The sequence below is a fragment of the Oncorhynchus mykiss genome, unplaced genomic scaffold (genome assembly GCF_013265735.2).
Source record: "Oncorhynchus mykiss isolate Arlee unplaced genomic scaffold, USDA_OmykA_1.1 un_scaffold_395, whole genome shotgun sequence".
NCBI classification, from domain to species: domain Eukaryota; kingdom Metazoa; phylum Chordata; class Actinopteri; order Salmoniformes; family Salmonidae; genus Oncorhynchus; species Oncorhynchus mykiss.
The window spans coordinates 32,501-46,547 of NW_023493842.1; positions in this window are offsets into that span (position 1 = coordinate 32,501).

Below are 14,047 nucleotides of genomic sequence, written 5' to 3' on the forward strand. Positions count from 1 at the left end.
CAAAATTTCAAATATGGTTCAAAATGAATTTAAAGGCACCCCTCTCATTGTTGCCCGCTATGGGAGCACCCCACTAAGGCCCTGTCTCGGTCGGGCCCGTCCTGAGTGCTTTATAGACACTTTAAGAAATCGCGATGGATGCAGATTGCTATTAATCCTCCGTGCAACTGGTGATTGAAAATGTGCAACTGGTGATTGAAAACGTGCACCTGGTCACCCAAAACACGGTTCTCTATGCGGTTAGCGGTGTTCCATCTATTCATGTCCGCTTATGGCGCACCCTACTACGGACCTTTAGCAATGGGGGCCGGCCCGAATTATTTATGGAAGGTCTGATGATGATTTTTTTTTTTTTTCACCATCTCTTTCTCTCTCTGCCGGGGCCGGCCAAGAGTGCTTTATGGACGGTTTAAAACATGACTATGGATGCAAATGCTCATTTTCCTCCGTGCACCTGGTGATTGAAAACGTGCATCTGGTAACCCAAAAATTATAAAAGGGTTTTAAATACTTTTACCCGTCATTCTATTGATATAGCCCGCTAGGGGAGTGCCCCACTACGGCCCTCTCTCTGTCAGGGCCGTCCTTGGGTGCTTTTTACACACTTTAAGAAATCACGATGGATGCAGATTGCTATTAATCCTCCGTGCAACTGGTGATTGAAAACGTGCATCTGGTAACCCAAAATTTCAAATATGGTTCAAAATGAATTTAAAGGCACCCCTCTCATTGTTGCCCGCTATGGGAGCACCCCACTAAGGCCCTGTCTCGGTCGGGCCCGTCCTGAGTGCTTTATAGACACTTTAAGAAATCGCGATGGATGCAGATTGCTATTAATCCTCCGTGCAACTGGTGATTGAAAATGTGCAACTGGTGATTGAAAACGTGCACCTGGTCACCCAAAACACGGTTCTCTATGCGGTTAGCGGTGTTCCATCTATTCATGTCCGCTTATGGCGCACCCTACTACGGACCTTTAGCAATGGGGGCCGGCCCGAATTATTTATGGAAGGTCTGATGATGATTTTTTTTTTTTTTCACCATCTCTTTCTCTCTCTGCCGGGGCCGGCCAAGAGTGCTTTATGGACGGTTTAAAACATGACTATGGATGCAAATGCTCATTTTCCTCCGTGCACCTGGTGATTGAAAACGTGCATCTGGTAACCCAAAAATTATAAAAGGGTTTTAAATACTTTTACCCGTCATTCTATTGATATAGCCCGCTAGGGGAGTGCCCCACTACGGCCCTCTCTCTGTCAGGGCCGTCCTTGGGTGCTTTTTACACACTTTAAGAAATCACGATGGATGCAGATTGCTATTAATCCTCCGTGCAACTGGTGATTGAAAACGTGCATCTGGTAACCCAAAATTTCAAATATGGTTCAAAATGAATTTAAAGGCACCCCTCTCATTGTTGCCCGCTATGGGAGCACCCCACTAAGGCCCTGTCTCGGTCGGGCCCGTCCTGAGTGCTTTATAGACACTTTAAGAAATCGCGATGGATGCAGATTGCTATTAATCCTCCGTGCAACTGGTGATTGAAAATGTGCAACTGGTGATTGAAAACGTGCACCTGGTCACCCAAAACACGGTTCTCTATGCGGTTAGCGGTGTTCCATCTATTCATGTCCGCTTATGGCGCACCCTACTACGGACCTTTAGCAATGGGGGCCGGCCCGAATTATTTATGGAAGGTCTGATGATGATTTTTTTTTTTTTTCACCATCTCTTTCTCTCTCTGCCGGGGCCGGCCAAGAGTGCTTTATGGACGGTTTAAAACATGACTATGGATGCAAATGCTCATTTTCCTCCGTGCACCTGGTGATTGAAAACGTGCATCTGGTAACCCAAAAATTATAAAAGGGTTTTAAATACTTTTACCCGTCATTCTATTGATATAGCCCGCTAGGGGAGTGCCCCACTACGGCCCTCTCTCTGTCAGGGCCGTCCTTGGGTGCTTTTTACACACTTTAAGAAATCACGATGGATGCAGATTGCTATTAATCCTCCGTGCAACTGGTGATTGAAAACGTGCATCTGGTAACCCAAAATTTCAAATATGGTTCAAAATGAATTTAAAGGCACCCCTCTCATTGTTGCCCGCTATGGGAGCACCCCACTAAGGCCCTGTCTCGGTCGGGCCCGTCCTGAGTGCTTTATAGACACTTTAAGAAATCGCGATGGATGCAGATTGCTATTAATCCTCCGTGCAACTGGTGATTGAAAATGTGCAACTGGTGATTGAAAACGTGCACCTGGTCACCCAAAACACGGTTCTCTATGCGGTTAGCGGTGTTCCATCTATTCATGTCCGCTTATGGCGCACCCTACTACGGACCTTTAGCAATGGGGGCCGGCCCGAATTATTTATGGAAGGTCTGATGATGATTTTTTTTTTTTTTCACCATCTCTTTCTCTCTCTGCCGGGGCCGGCCAAGAGTGCTTTATGGACGGTTTAAAACATGACTATGGATGCAAATGCTCATTTTCCTCCGTGCACCTGGTGATTGAAAACGTGCATCTGGTAACCCAAAAATTATAAAAGGGTTTTAAATACTTTTACCCGTCATTCTATTGATATAGCCCGCTAGGGGAGTGCCCCACTACGGCCCTCTCTCTGTCAGGGCCGTCCTTGGGTGCTTTTTACACACTTTAAGAAATCACGATGGATGCAGATTGCTATTAATCCTCCGTGCAACTGGTGATTGAAAACGTGCATCTGGTAACCCAAAATTTCAAATATGGTTCAAAATGAATTTAAAGGCACCCCTCTCATTGTTGCCCGCTATGGGAGCACCCCACTAAGGCCCTGTCTCGGTCGGGCCCGTCCTGAGTGCTTTATAGACACTTTAAGAAATCGCGATGGATGCAGATTGCTATTAATCCTCCGTGCAACTGGTGATTGAAAATGTGCAACTGGTGATTGAAAACGTGCACCTGGTCACCCAAAACACGGTTCTCTATGCGGTTAGCGGTGTTCCATCTATTCATGTCCGCTTATGGCGCACCCTACTACGGACCTTTAGCAATGGGGGCCGGCCCGAATTATTTATGGAAGGTCTGATGATGATTTTTTTTTTTTTTCACCATCTCTTTCTCTCTCTGCCGGGGCCGGCCAAGAGTGCTTTATGGACGGTTTAAAACATGACTATGGATGCAAATGCTCATTTTCCTCCGTGCACCTGGTGATTGAAAACGTGCATCTGGTAACCCAAAAATTATAAAAGGGTTTTAAATACTTTTACCCGTCATTCTATTGATATAGCCCGCTAGGGGAGTGCCCCACTACGGCCCTCTCTCTGTCAGGGCCGTCCTTGGGTGCTTTTTACACACTTTAAGAAATCACGATGGATGCAGATTGCTATTAATCCTCCGTGCAACTGGTGATTGAAAACGTGCATCTGGTAACCCAAAATTTCAAATATGGTTCAAAATGAATTTAAAGGCACCCCTCTCATTGTTGCCCGCTATGGGAGCACCCCACTAAGGCCCTGTCTCGGTCGGGCCCGTCCTGAGTGCTTTATAGACACTTTAAGAAATCGCGATGGATGCAGATTGCTATTAATCCTCCGTGCAACTGGTGATTGAAAATGTGCAACTGGTGATTGAAAACGTGCACCTGGTCACCCAAAACACGGTTCTCTATGCGGTTAGCGGTGTTCCATCTATTCATGTCCGCTTATGGCGCACCCTACTACGGACCTTTAGCAATGGGGGCCGGCCCGAATTATTTATGGAAGGTCTGATGATGATTTTTTTTTTTTTTCACCATCTCTTTCTCTCTCTGCCGGGGCCGGCCAAGAGTGCTTTATGGACGGTTTAAAACATGACTATGGATGCAAATGCTCATTTTCCTCCGTGCACCTGGTGATTGAAAACGTGCATCTGGTAACCCAAAAATTATAAAAGGGTTTTAAATACTTTTACCCGTCATTCTATTGATATAGCCCGCTAGGGGAGTGCCCCACTACGGCCCTCTCTCTGTCAGGGCCGTCCTTGGGTGCTTTTTACACACTTTAAGAAATCACGATGGATGCAGATTGCTATTAATCCTCCGTGCAACTGGTGATTGAAAACGTGCATCTGGTAACCCAAAATTTCAAATATGGTTCAAAATGAATTTAAAGGCACCCCTCTCATTGTTGCCCGCTATGGGAGCACCCCACTAAGGCCCTGTCTCGGTCGGGCCCGTCCTGAGTGCTTTATAGACACTTTAAGAAATCGCGATGGATGCAGATTGCTATTAATCCTCCGTGCAACTGGTGATTGAAAATGTGCAACTGGTGATTGAAAACGTGCACCTGGTCACCCAAAACACGGTTCTCTATGCGGTTAGCGGTGTTCCATCTATTCATGTCCGCTTATGGCGCACCCTACTACGGACCTTTAGCAATGGGGGCCGGCCCGAATTATTTATGGAAGGTCTGATGATGATTTTTTTTTTTTTTCACCATCTCTTTCTCTCTCTGCCGGGGCCGGCCAAGAGTGCTTTATGGACGGTTTAAAACATGACTATGGATGCAAATGCTCATTTTCCTCCGTGCACCTGGTGATTGAAAACGTGCATCTGGTAACCCAAAAATTATAAAAGGGTTTTAAATACTTTTACCCGTCATTCTATTGATATAGCCCGCTAGGGGAGTGCCCCACTACGGCCCTCTCTCTGTCAGGGCCGTCCTTGGGTGCTTTTTACACACTTTAAGAAATCACGATGGATGCAGATTGCTATTAATCCTCCGTGCAACTGGTGATTGAAAACGTGCATCTGGTAACCCAAAATTTCAAATATGGTTCAAAATGAATTTAAAGGCACCCCTCTCATTGTTGCCCGCTATGGGAGCACCCCACTAAGGCCCTGTCTCGGTCGGGCCCGTCCTGAGTGCTTTATAGACACTTTAAGAAATCGCGATGGATGCAGATTGCTATTAATCCTCCGTGCAACTGGTGATTGAAAATGTGCAACTGGTGATTGAAAACGTGCACCTGGTCACCCAAAACACGGTTCTCTATGCGGTTAGCGGTGTTCCATCTATTCATGTCCGCTTATGGCGCACCCTACTACGGACCTTTAGCAATGGGGGCCGGCCCGAATTATTTATGGAAGGTCTGATGATGATTTTTTTTTTTTTTCACCATCTCTTTCTCTCTCTGCCGGGGCCGGCCAAGAGTGCTTTATGGACGGTTTAAAACATGACTATGGATGCAAATGCTCATTTTCCTCCGTGCACCTGGTGATTGAAAACGTGCATCTGGTAACCCAAAAATTATAAAAGGGTTTTAAATACTTTTACCCGTCATTCTATTGATATAGCCCGCTAGGGGAGTGCCCCACTACGGCCCTCTCTCTGTCAGGGCCGTCCTTGGGTGCTTTTTACACACTTTAAGAAATCACGATGGATGCAGATTGCTATTAATCCTCCGTGCAACTGGTGATTGAAAACGTGCATCTGGTAACCCAAAATTTCAAATATGGTTCAAAATGAATTTAAAGGCACCCCTCTCATTGTTGCCCGCTATGGGAGCACCCCACTAAGGCCCTGTCTCGGTCGGGCCCGTCCTGAGTGCTTTATAGACACTTTAAGAAATCGCGATGGATGCAGATTGCTATTAATCCTCCGTGCAACTGGTGATTGAAAATGTGCAACTGGTGATTGAAAACGTGCACCTGGTCACCCAAAACACGGTTCTCTATGCGGTTAGCGGTGTTCCATCTATTCATGTCCGCTTATGGCGCACCCTACTACGGACCTTTAGCAATGGGGGCCGGCCCGAATTATTTATGGAAGGTCTGATGATGATTTTTTTTTTTTTTCACCATCTCTTTCTCTCTCTGCCGGGGCCGGCCAAGAGTGCTTTATGGACGGTTTAAAACATGACTATGGATGCAAATGCTCATTTTCCTCCGTGCACCTGGTGATTGAAAACGTGCATCTGGTAACCCAAAAATTATAAAAGGGTTTTAAATACTTTTACCCGTCATTCTATTGATATAGCCCGCTAGGGGAGTGCCCCACTACGGCCCTCTCTCTGTCAGGGCCGTCCTTGGGTGCTTTTTACACACTTTAAGAAATCACGATGGATGCAGATTGCTATTAATCCTCCGTGCAACTGGTGATTGAAAACGTGCATCTGGTAACCCAAAATTTCAAATATGGTTCAAAATGAATTTAAAGGCACCCCTCTCATTGTTGCCCGCTATGGGAGCACCCCACTAAGGCCCTGTCTCGGTCGGGCCCGTCCTGAGTGCTTTATAGACACTTTAAGAAATCGCGATGGATGCAGATTGCTATTAATCCTCCGTGCAACTGGTGATTGAAAATGTGCAACTGGTGATTGAAAACGTGCACCTGGTCACCCAAAACACGGTTCTCTATGCGGTTAGCGGTGTTCCATCTATTCATGTCCGCTTATGGCGCACCCTACTACGGACCTTTAGCAATGGGGGCCGGCCCGAATTATTTATGGAAGGTCTGATGATGATTTTTTTTTTTTTTCACCATCTCTTTCTCTCTCTGCCGGGGCCGGCCAAGAGTGCTTTATGGACGGTTTAAAACATGACTATGGATGCAAATGCTCATTTTCCTCCGTGCACCTGGTGATTGAAAACGTGCATCTGGTAACCCAAAAATTATAAAAGGGTTTTAAATACTTTTACCCGTCATTCTATTGATATAGCCCGCTAGGGGAGTGCCCCACTACGGCCCTCTCTCTGTCAGGGCCGTCCTTGGGTGCTTTTTACACACTTTAAGAAATCACGATGGATGCAGATTGCTATTAATCCTCCGTGCAACTGGTGATTGAAAACGTGCATCTGGTAACCCAAAATTTCAAATATGGTTCAAAATGAATTTAAAGGCACCCCTCTCATTGTTGCCCGCTATGGGAGCACCCCACTAAGGCCCTGTCTCGGTCGGGCCCGTCCTGAGTGCTTTATAGACACTTTAAGAAATCGCGATGGATGCAGATTGCTATTAATCCTCCGTGCAACTGGTGATTGAAAATGTGCAACTGGTGATTGAAAACGTGCACCTGGTCACCCAAAACACGGTTCTCTATGCGGTTAGCGGTGTTCCATCTATTCATGTCCGCTTATGGCGCACCCTACTACGGACCTTTAGCAATGGGGGCCGGCCCGAATTATTTATGGAAGGTCTGATGATGATTTTTTTTTTTTTTCACCATCTCTTTCTCTCTCTGCCGGGGCCGGCCAAGAGTGCTTTATGGACGGTTTAAAACATGACTATGGATGCAAATGCTCATTTTCCTCCGTGCACCTGGTGATTGAAAACGTGCATCTGGTAACCCAAAAATTATAAAAGGGTTTTAAATACTTTTACCCGTCATTCTATTGATATAGCCCGCTAGGGGAGTGCCCCACTACGGCCCTCTCTCTGTCAGGGCCGTCCTTGGGTGCTTTTTACACACTTTAAGAAATCACGATGGATGCAGATTGCTATTAATCCTCCGTGCAACTGGTGATTGAAAACGTGCATCTGGTAACCCAAAATTTCAAATATGGTTCAAAATGAATTTAAAGGCACCCCTCTCATTGTTGCCCGCTATGGGAGCACCCCACTAAGGCCCTGTCTCGGTCGGGCCCGTCCTGAGTGCTTTATAGACACTTTAAGAAATCGCGATGGATGCAGATTGCTATTAATCCTCCGTGCAACTGGTGATTGAAAATGTGCAACTGGTGATTGAAAACGTGCACCTGGTCACCCAAAACACGGTTCTCTATGCGGTTAGCGGTGTTCCATCTATTCATGTCCGCTTATGGCGCACCCTACTACGGACCTTTAGCAATGGGGGCCGGCCCGAATTATTTATGGAAGGTCTGATGATGATTTTTTTTTTTTTTCACCATCTCTTTCTCTCTCTGCCGGGGCCGGCCAAGAGTGCTTTATGGACGGTTTAAAACATGACTATGGATGCAAATGCTCATTTTCCTCCGTGCACCTGGTGATTGAAAACGTGCATCTGGTAACCCAAAAATTATAAAAGGGTTTTAAATACTTTTACCCGTCATTCTATTGATATAGCCCGCTAGGGGAGTGCCCCACTACGGCCCTCTCTCTGTCAGGGCCGTCCTTGGGTGCTTTTTACACACTTTAAGAAATCACGATGGATGCAGATTGCTATTAATCCTCCGTGCAACTGGTGATTGAAAACGTGCATCTGGTAACCCAAAATTTCAAATATGGTTCAAAATGAATTTAAAGGCACCCCTCTCATTGTTGCCCGCTATGGGAGCACCCCACTAAGGCCCTGTCTCGGTCGGGCCCGTCCTGAGTGCTTTATAGACACTTTAAGAAATCGCGATGGATGCAGATTGCTATTAATCCTCCGTGCAACTGGTGATTGAAAATGTGCAACTGGTGATTGAAAACGTGCACCTGGTCACCCAAAACACGGTTCTCTATGCGGTTAGCGGTGTTCCATCTATTCATGTCCGCTTATGGCGCACCCTACTACGGACCTTTAGCAATGGGGGCCGGCCCGAATTATTTATGGAAGGTCTGATGATGATTTTTTTTTTTTTTCACCATCTCTTTCTCTCTCTGCCGGGGCCGGCCAAGAGTGCTTTATGGACGGTTTAAAACATGACTATGGATGCAAATGCTCATTTTCCTCCGTGCACCTGGTGATTGAAAACGTGCATCTGGTAACCCAAAAATTATAAAAGGGTTTTAAATACTTTTACCCGTCATTCTATTGATATAGCCCGCTAGGGGAGTGCCCCACTACGGCCCTCTCTCTGTCAGGGCCGTCCTTGGGTGCTTTTTACACACTTTAAGAAATCACGATGGATGCAGATTGCTATTAATCCTCCGTGCAACTGGTGATTGAAAACGTGCATCTGGTAACCCAAAATTTCAAATATGGTTCAAAATGAATTTAAAGGCACCCCTCTCATTGTTGCCCGCTATGGGAGCACCCCACTAAGGCCCTGTCTCGGTCGGGCCCGTCCTGAGTGCTTTATAGACACTTTAAGAAATCGCGATGGATGCAGATTGCTATTAATCCTCCGTGCAACTGGTGATTGAAAATGTGCAACTGGTGATTGAAAACGTGCACCTGGTCACCCAAAACACGGTTCTCTATGCGGTTAGCGGTGTTCCATCTATTCATGTCCGCTTATGGCGCACCCTACTACGGACCTTTAGCAATGGGGGCCGGCCCGAATTATTTATGGAAGGTCTGATGATGATTTTTTTTTTTTTTCACCATCTCTTTCTCTCTCTGCCGGGGCCGGCCAAGAGTGCTTTATGGACGGTTTAAAACATGACTATGGATGCAAATGCTCATTTTCCTCCGTGCACCTGGTGATTGAAAACGTGCATCTGGTAACCCAAAAATTATAAAAGGGTTTTAAATACTTTTACCCGTCATTCTATTGATATAGCCCGCTAGGGGAGTGCCCCACTACGGCCCTCTCTCTGTCAGGGCCGTCCTTGGGTGCTTTTTACACACTTTAAGAAATCACGATGGATGCAGATTGCTATTAATCCTCCGTGCAACTGGTGATTGAAAACGTGCATCTGGTAACCCAAAATTTCAAATATGGTTCAAAATGAATTTAAAGGCACCCCTCTCATTGTTGCCCGCTATGGGAGCACCCCACTAAGGCCCTGTCTCGGTCGGGCCCGTCCTGAGTGCTTTATAGACACTTTAAGAAATCGCGATGGATGCAGATTGCTATTAATCCTCCGTGCAACTGGTGATTGAAAATGTGCAACTGGTGATTGAAAACGTGCACCTGGTCACCCAAAACACGGTTCTCTATGCGGTTAGCGGTGTTCCATCTATTCATGTCCGCTTATGGCGCACCCTACTACGGACCTTTAGCAATGGGGGCCGGCCCGAATTATTTATGGAAGGTCTGATGATGATTTTTTTTTTTTTTCACCATCTCTTTCTCTCTCTGCCGGGGCCGGCCAAGAGTGCTTTATGGACGGTTTAAAACATGACTATGGATGCAAATGCTCATTTTCCTCCGTGCACCTGGTGATTGAAAACGTGCATCTGGTAACCCAAAAATTATAAAAGGGTTTTAAATACTTTTACCCGTCATTCTATTGATATAGCCCGCTAGGGGAGTGCCCCACTACGGCCCTCTCTCTGTCAGGGCCGTCCTTGGGTGCTTTTTACACACTTTAAGAAATCACGATGGATGCAGATTGCTATTAATCCTCCGTGCAACTGGTGATTGAAAACGTGCATCTGGTAACCCAAAATTTCAAATATGGTTCAAAATGAATTTAAAGGCACCCCTCTCATTGTTGCCCGCTATGGGAGCACCCCACTAAGGCCCTGTCTCGGTCGGGCCCGTCCTGAGTGCTTTATAGACACTTTAAGAAATCGCGATGGATGCAGATTGCTATTAATCCTCCGTGCAACTGGTGATTGAAAATGTGCAACTGGTGATTGAAAACGTGCACCTGGTCACCCAAAACACGGTTCTCTATGCGGTTAGCGGTGTTCCATCTATTCATGTCCGCTTATGGCGCACCCTACTACGGACCTTTAGCAATGGGGGCCGGCCCGAATTATTTATGGAAGGTCTGATGATGATTTTTTTTTTTTTTCACCATCTCTTTCTCTCTCTGCCGGGGCCGGCCAAGAGTGCTTTATGGACGGTTTAAAACATGACTATGGATGCAAATGCTCATTTTCCTCCGTGCACCTGGTGATTGAAAACGTGCATCTGGTAACCCAAAAATTATAAAAGGGTTTTAAATACTTTTACCCGTCATTCTATTGATATAGCCCGCTAGGGGAGTGCCCCACTACGGCCCTCTCTCTGTCAGGGCCGTCCTTGGGTGCTTTTTACACACTTTAAGAAATCACGATGGATGCAGATTGCTATTAATCCTCCGTGCAACTGGTGATTGAAAACGTGCATCTGGTAACCCAAAATTTCAAATATGGTTCAAAATGAATTTAAAGGCACCCCTCTCATTGTTGCCCGCTATGGGAGCACCCCACTAAGGCCCTGTCTCGGTCGGGCCCGTCCTGAGTGCTTTATAGACACTTTAAGAAATCGCGATGGATGCAGATTGCTATTAATCCTCCGTGCAACTGGTGATTGAAAATGTGCAACTGGTGATTGAAAACGTGCACCTGGTCACCCAAAACACGGTTCTCTATGCGGTTAGCGGTGTTCCATCTATTCATGTCCGCTTATGGCGCACCCTACTACGGACCTTTAGCAATGGGGGCCGGCCCGAATTATTTATGGAAGGTCTGATGATGATTTTTTTTTTTTTTCACCATCTCTTTCTCTCTCTGCCGGGGCCGGCCAAGAGTGCTTTATGGACGGTTTAAAACATGACTATGGATGCAAATGCTCATTTTCCTCCGTGCACCTGGTGATTGAAAACGTGCATCTGGTAACCCAAAAATTATAAAAGGGTTTTAAATACTTTTACCCGTCATTCTATTGATATAGCCCGCTAGGGGAGTGCCCCACTACGGCCCTCTCTCTGTCAGGGCCGTCCTTGGGTGCTTTTTACACACTTTAAGAAATCACGATGGATGCAGATTGCTATTAATCCTCCGTGCAACTGGTGATTGAAAACGTGCATCTGGTAACCCAAAATTTCAAATATGGTTCAAAATGAATTTAAAGGCACCCCTCTCATTGTTGCCCGCTATGGGAGCACCCCACTAAGGCCCTGTCTCGGTCGGGCCCGTCCTGAGTGCTTTATAGACACTTTAAGAAATCGCGATGGATGCAGATTGCTATTAATCCTCCGTGCAACTGGTGATTGAAAATGTGCAACTGGTGATTGAAAACGTGCACCTGGTCACCCAAAACACGGTTCTCTATGCGGTTAGCGGTGTTCCATCTATTCATGTCCGCTTATGGCGCACCCTACTACGGACCTTTAGCAATGGGGGCCGGCCCGAATTATTTATGGAAGGTCTGATGATGATTTTTTTTTTTTTTCACCATCTCTTTCTCTCTCTGCCGGGGCCGGCCAAGAGTGCTTTATGGACGGTTTAAAACATGACTATGGATGCAAATGCTCATTTTCCTCCGTGCACCTGGTGATTGAAAACGTGCATCTGGTAACCCAAAAATTATAAAAGGGTTTTAAATACTTTTACCCGTCATTCTATTGATATAGCCCGCTAGGGGAGTGCCCCACTACGGCCCTCTCTCTGTCAGGGCCGTCCTTGGGTGCTTTTTACACACTTTAAGAAATCACGATGGATGCAGATTGCTATTAATCCTCCGTGCAACTGGTGATTGAAAACGTGCATCTGGTAACCCAAAATTTCAAATATGGTTCAAAATGAATTTAAAGGCACCCCTCTCATTGTTGCCCGCTATGGGAGCACCCCACTAAGGCCCTGTCTCGGTCGGGCCCGTCCTGAGTGCTTTATAGACACTTTAAGAAATCGCGATGGATGCAGATTGCTATTAATCCTCCGTGCAACTGGTGATTGAAAATGTGCAACTGGTGATTGAAAACGTGCACCTGGTCACCCAAAACACGGTTCTCTATGCGGTTAGCGGTGTTCCATCTATTCATGTCCGCTTATGGCGCACCCTACTACGGACCTTTAGCAATGGGGGCCGGCCCGAATTATTTATGGAAGGTCTGATGATGATTTTTTTTTTTTTTCACCATCTCTTTCTCTCTCTGCCGGGGCCGGCCAAGAGTGCTTTATGGACGGTTTAAAACATGACTATGGATGCAAATGCTCATTTTCCTCCGTGCACCTGGTGATTGAAAACGTGCATCTGGTAACCCAAAAATTATAAAAGGGTTTTAAATACTTTTACCCGTCATTCTATTGATATAGCCCGCTAGGGGAGTGCCCCACTACGGCCCTCTCTCTGTCAGGGCCGTCCTTGGGTGCTTTTTACACACTTTAAGAAATCACGATGGATGCAGATTGCTATTAATCCTCCGTGCAACTGGTGATTGAAAACGTGCATCTGGTAACCCAAAATTTCAAATATGGTTCAAAATGAATTTAAAGGCACCCCTCTCATTGTTGCCCGCTATGGGAGCACCCCACTAAGGCCCTGTCTCGGTCGGGCCCGTCCTGAGTGCTTTATAGACACTTTAAGAAATCGCGATGGATGCAGATTGCTATTAATCCTCCGTGCAACTGGTGATTGAAAATGTGCAACTGGTGATTGAAAACGTGCACCTGGTCACCCAAAACACGGTTCTCTATGCGGTTAGCGGTGTTCCATCTATTCATGTCCGCTTATGGCGCACCCTACTACGGACCTTTAGCAATGGGGGCCGGCCCGAATTATTTATGGAAGGTCTGATGATGATTTTTTTTTTTTTTCACCATCTCTTTCTCTCTCTGCCGGGGCCGGCCAAGAGTGCTTTATGGACGGTTTAAAACATGACTATGGATGCAAATGCTCATTTTCCTCCGTGCACCTGGTGATTGAAAACGTGCATCTGGTAACCCAAAAATTATAAAAGGGTTTTAAATACTTTTACCCGTCATTCTATTGATATAGCCCGCTAGGGGAGTGCCCCACTACGGCCCTCTCTCTGTCAGGGCCGTCCTTGGGTGCTTTTTACACACTTTAAGAAATCACGATGGATGCAGATTGCTATTAATCCTCCGTGCAACTGGTGATTGAAAACGTGCATCTGGTAACCCAAAATTTCAAATATGGTTCAAAATGAATTTAAAGGCACCCCTCTCATTGTTGCCCGCTATGGGAGCACCCCACTAAGGCCCTGTCTCGGTCGGGCCCGTCCTGAGTGCTTTATAGACACTTTAAGAAATCGCGATGGATGCAGATTGCTATTAATCCTCCGTGCAACTGGTGATTGAAAATGTGCAACTGGTGATTGAAAACGTGCACCTGGTCACCCAAAACACGGTTCTCTATGCGGTTAGCGGTGTTCCATCTATTCATGTCCGCTTATGGCGCACCCTACTACGGACCTTTAGCAATGGGGGCCGGCCCGAATTATTTATGGAAGGTCTGATGATGATTTTTTTTTTTTTTCACCATCTCTTTCTCTCTCTGCCGGGGCCGGCCAAGAGTGCTTTATGGACG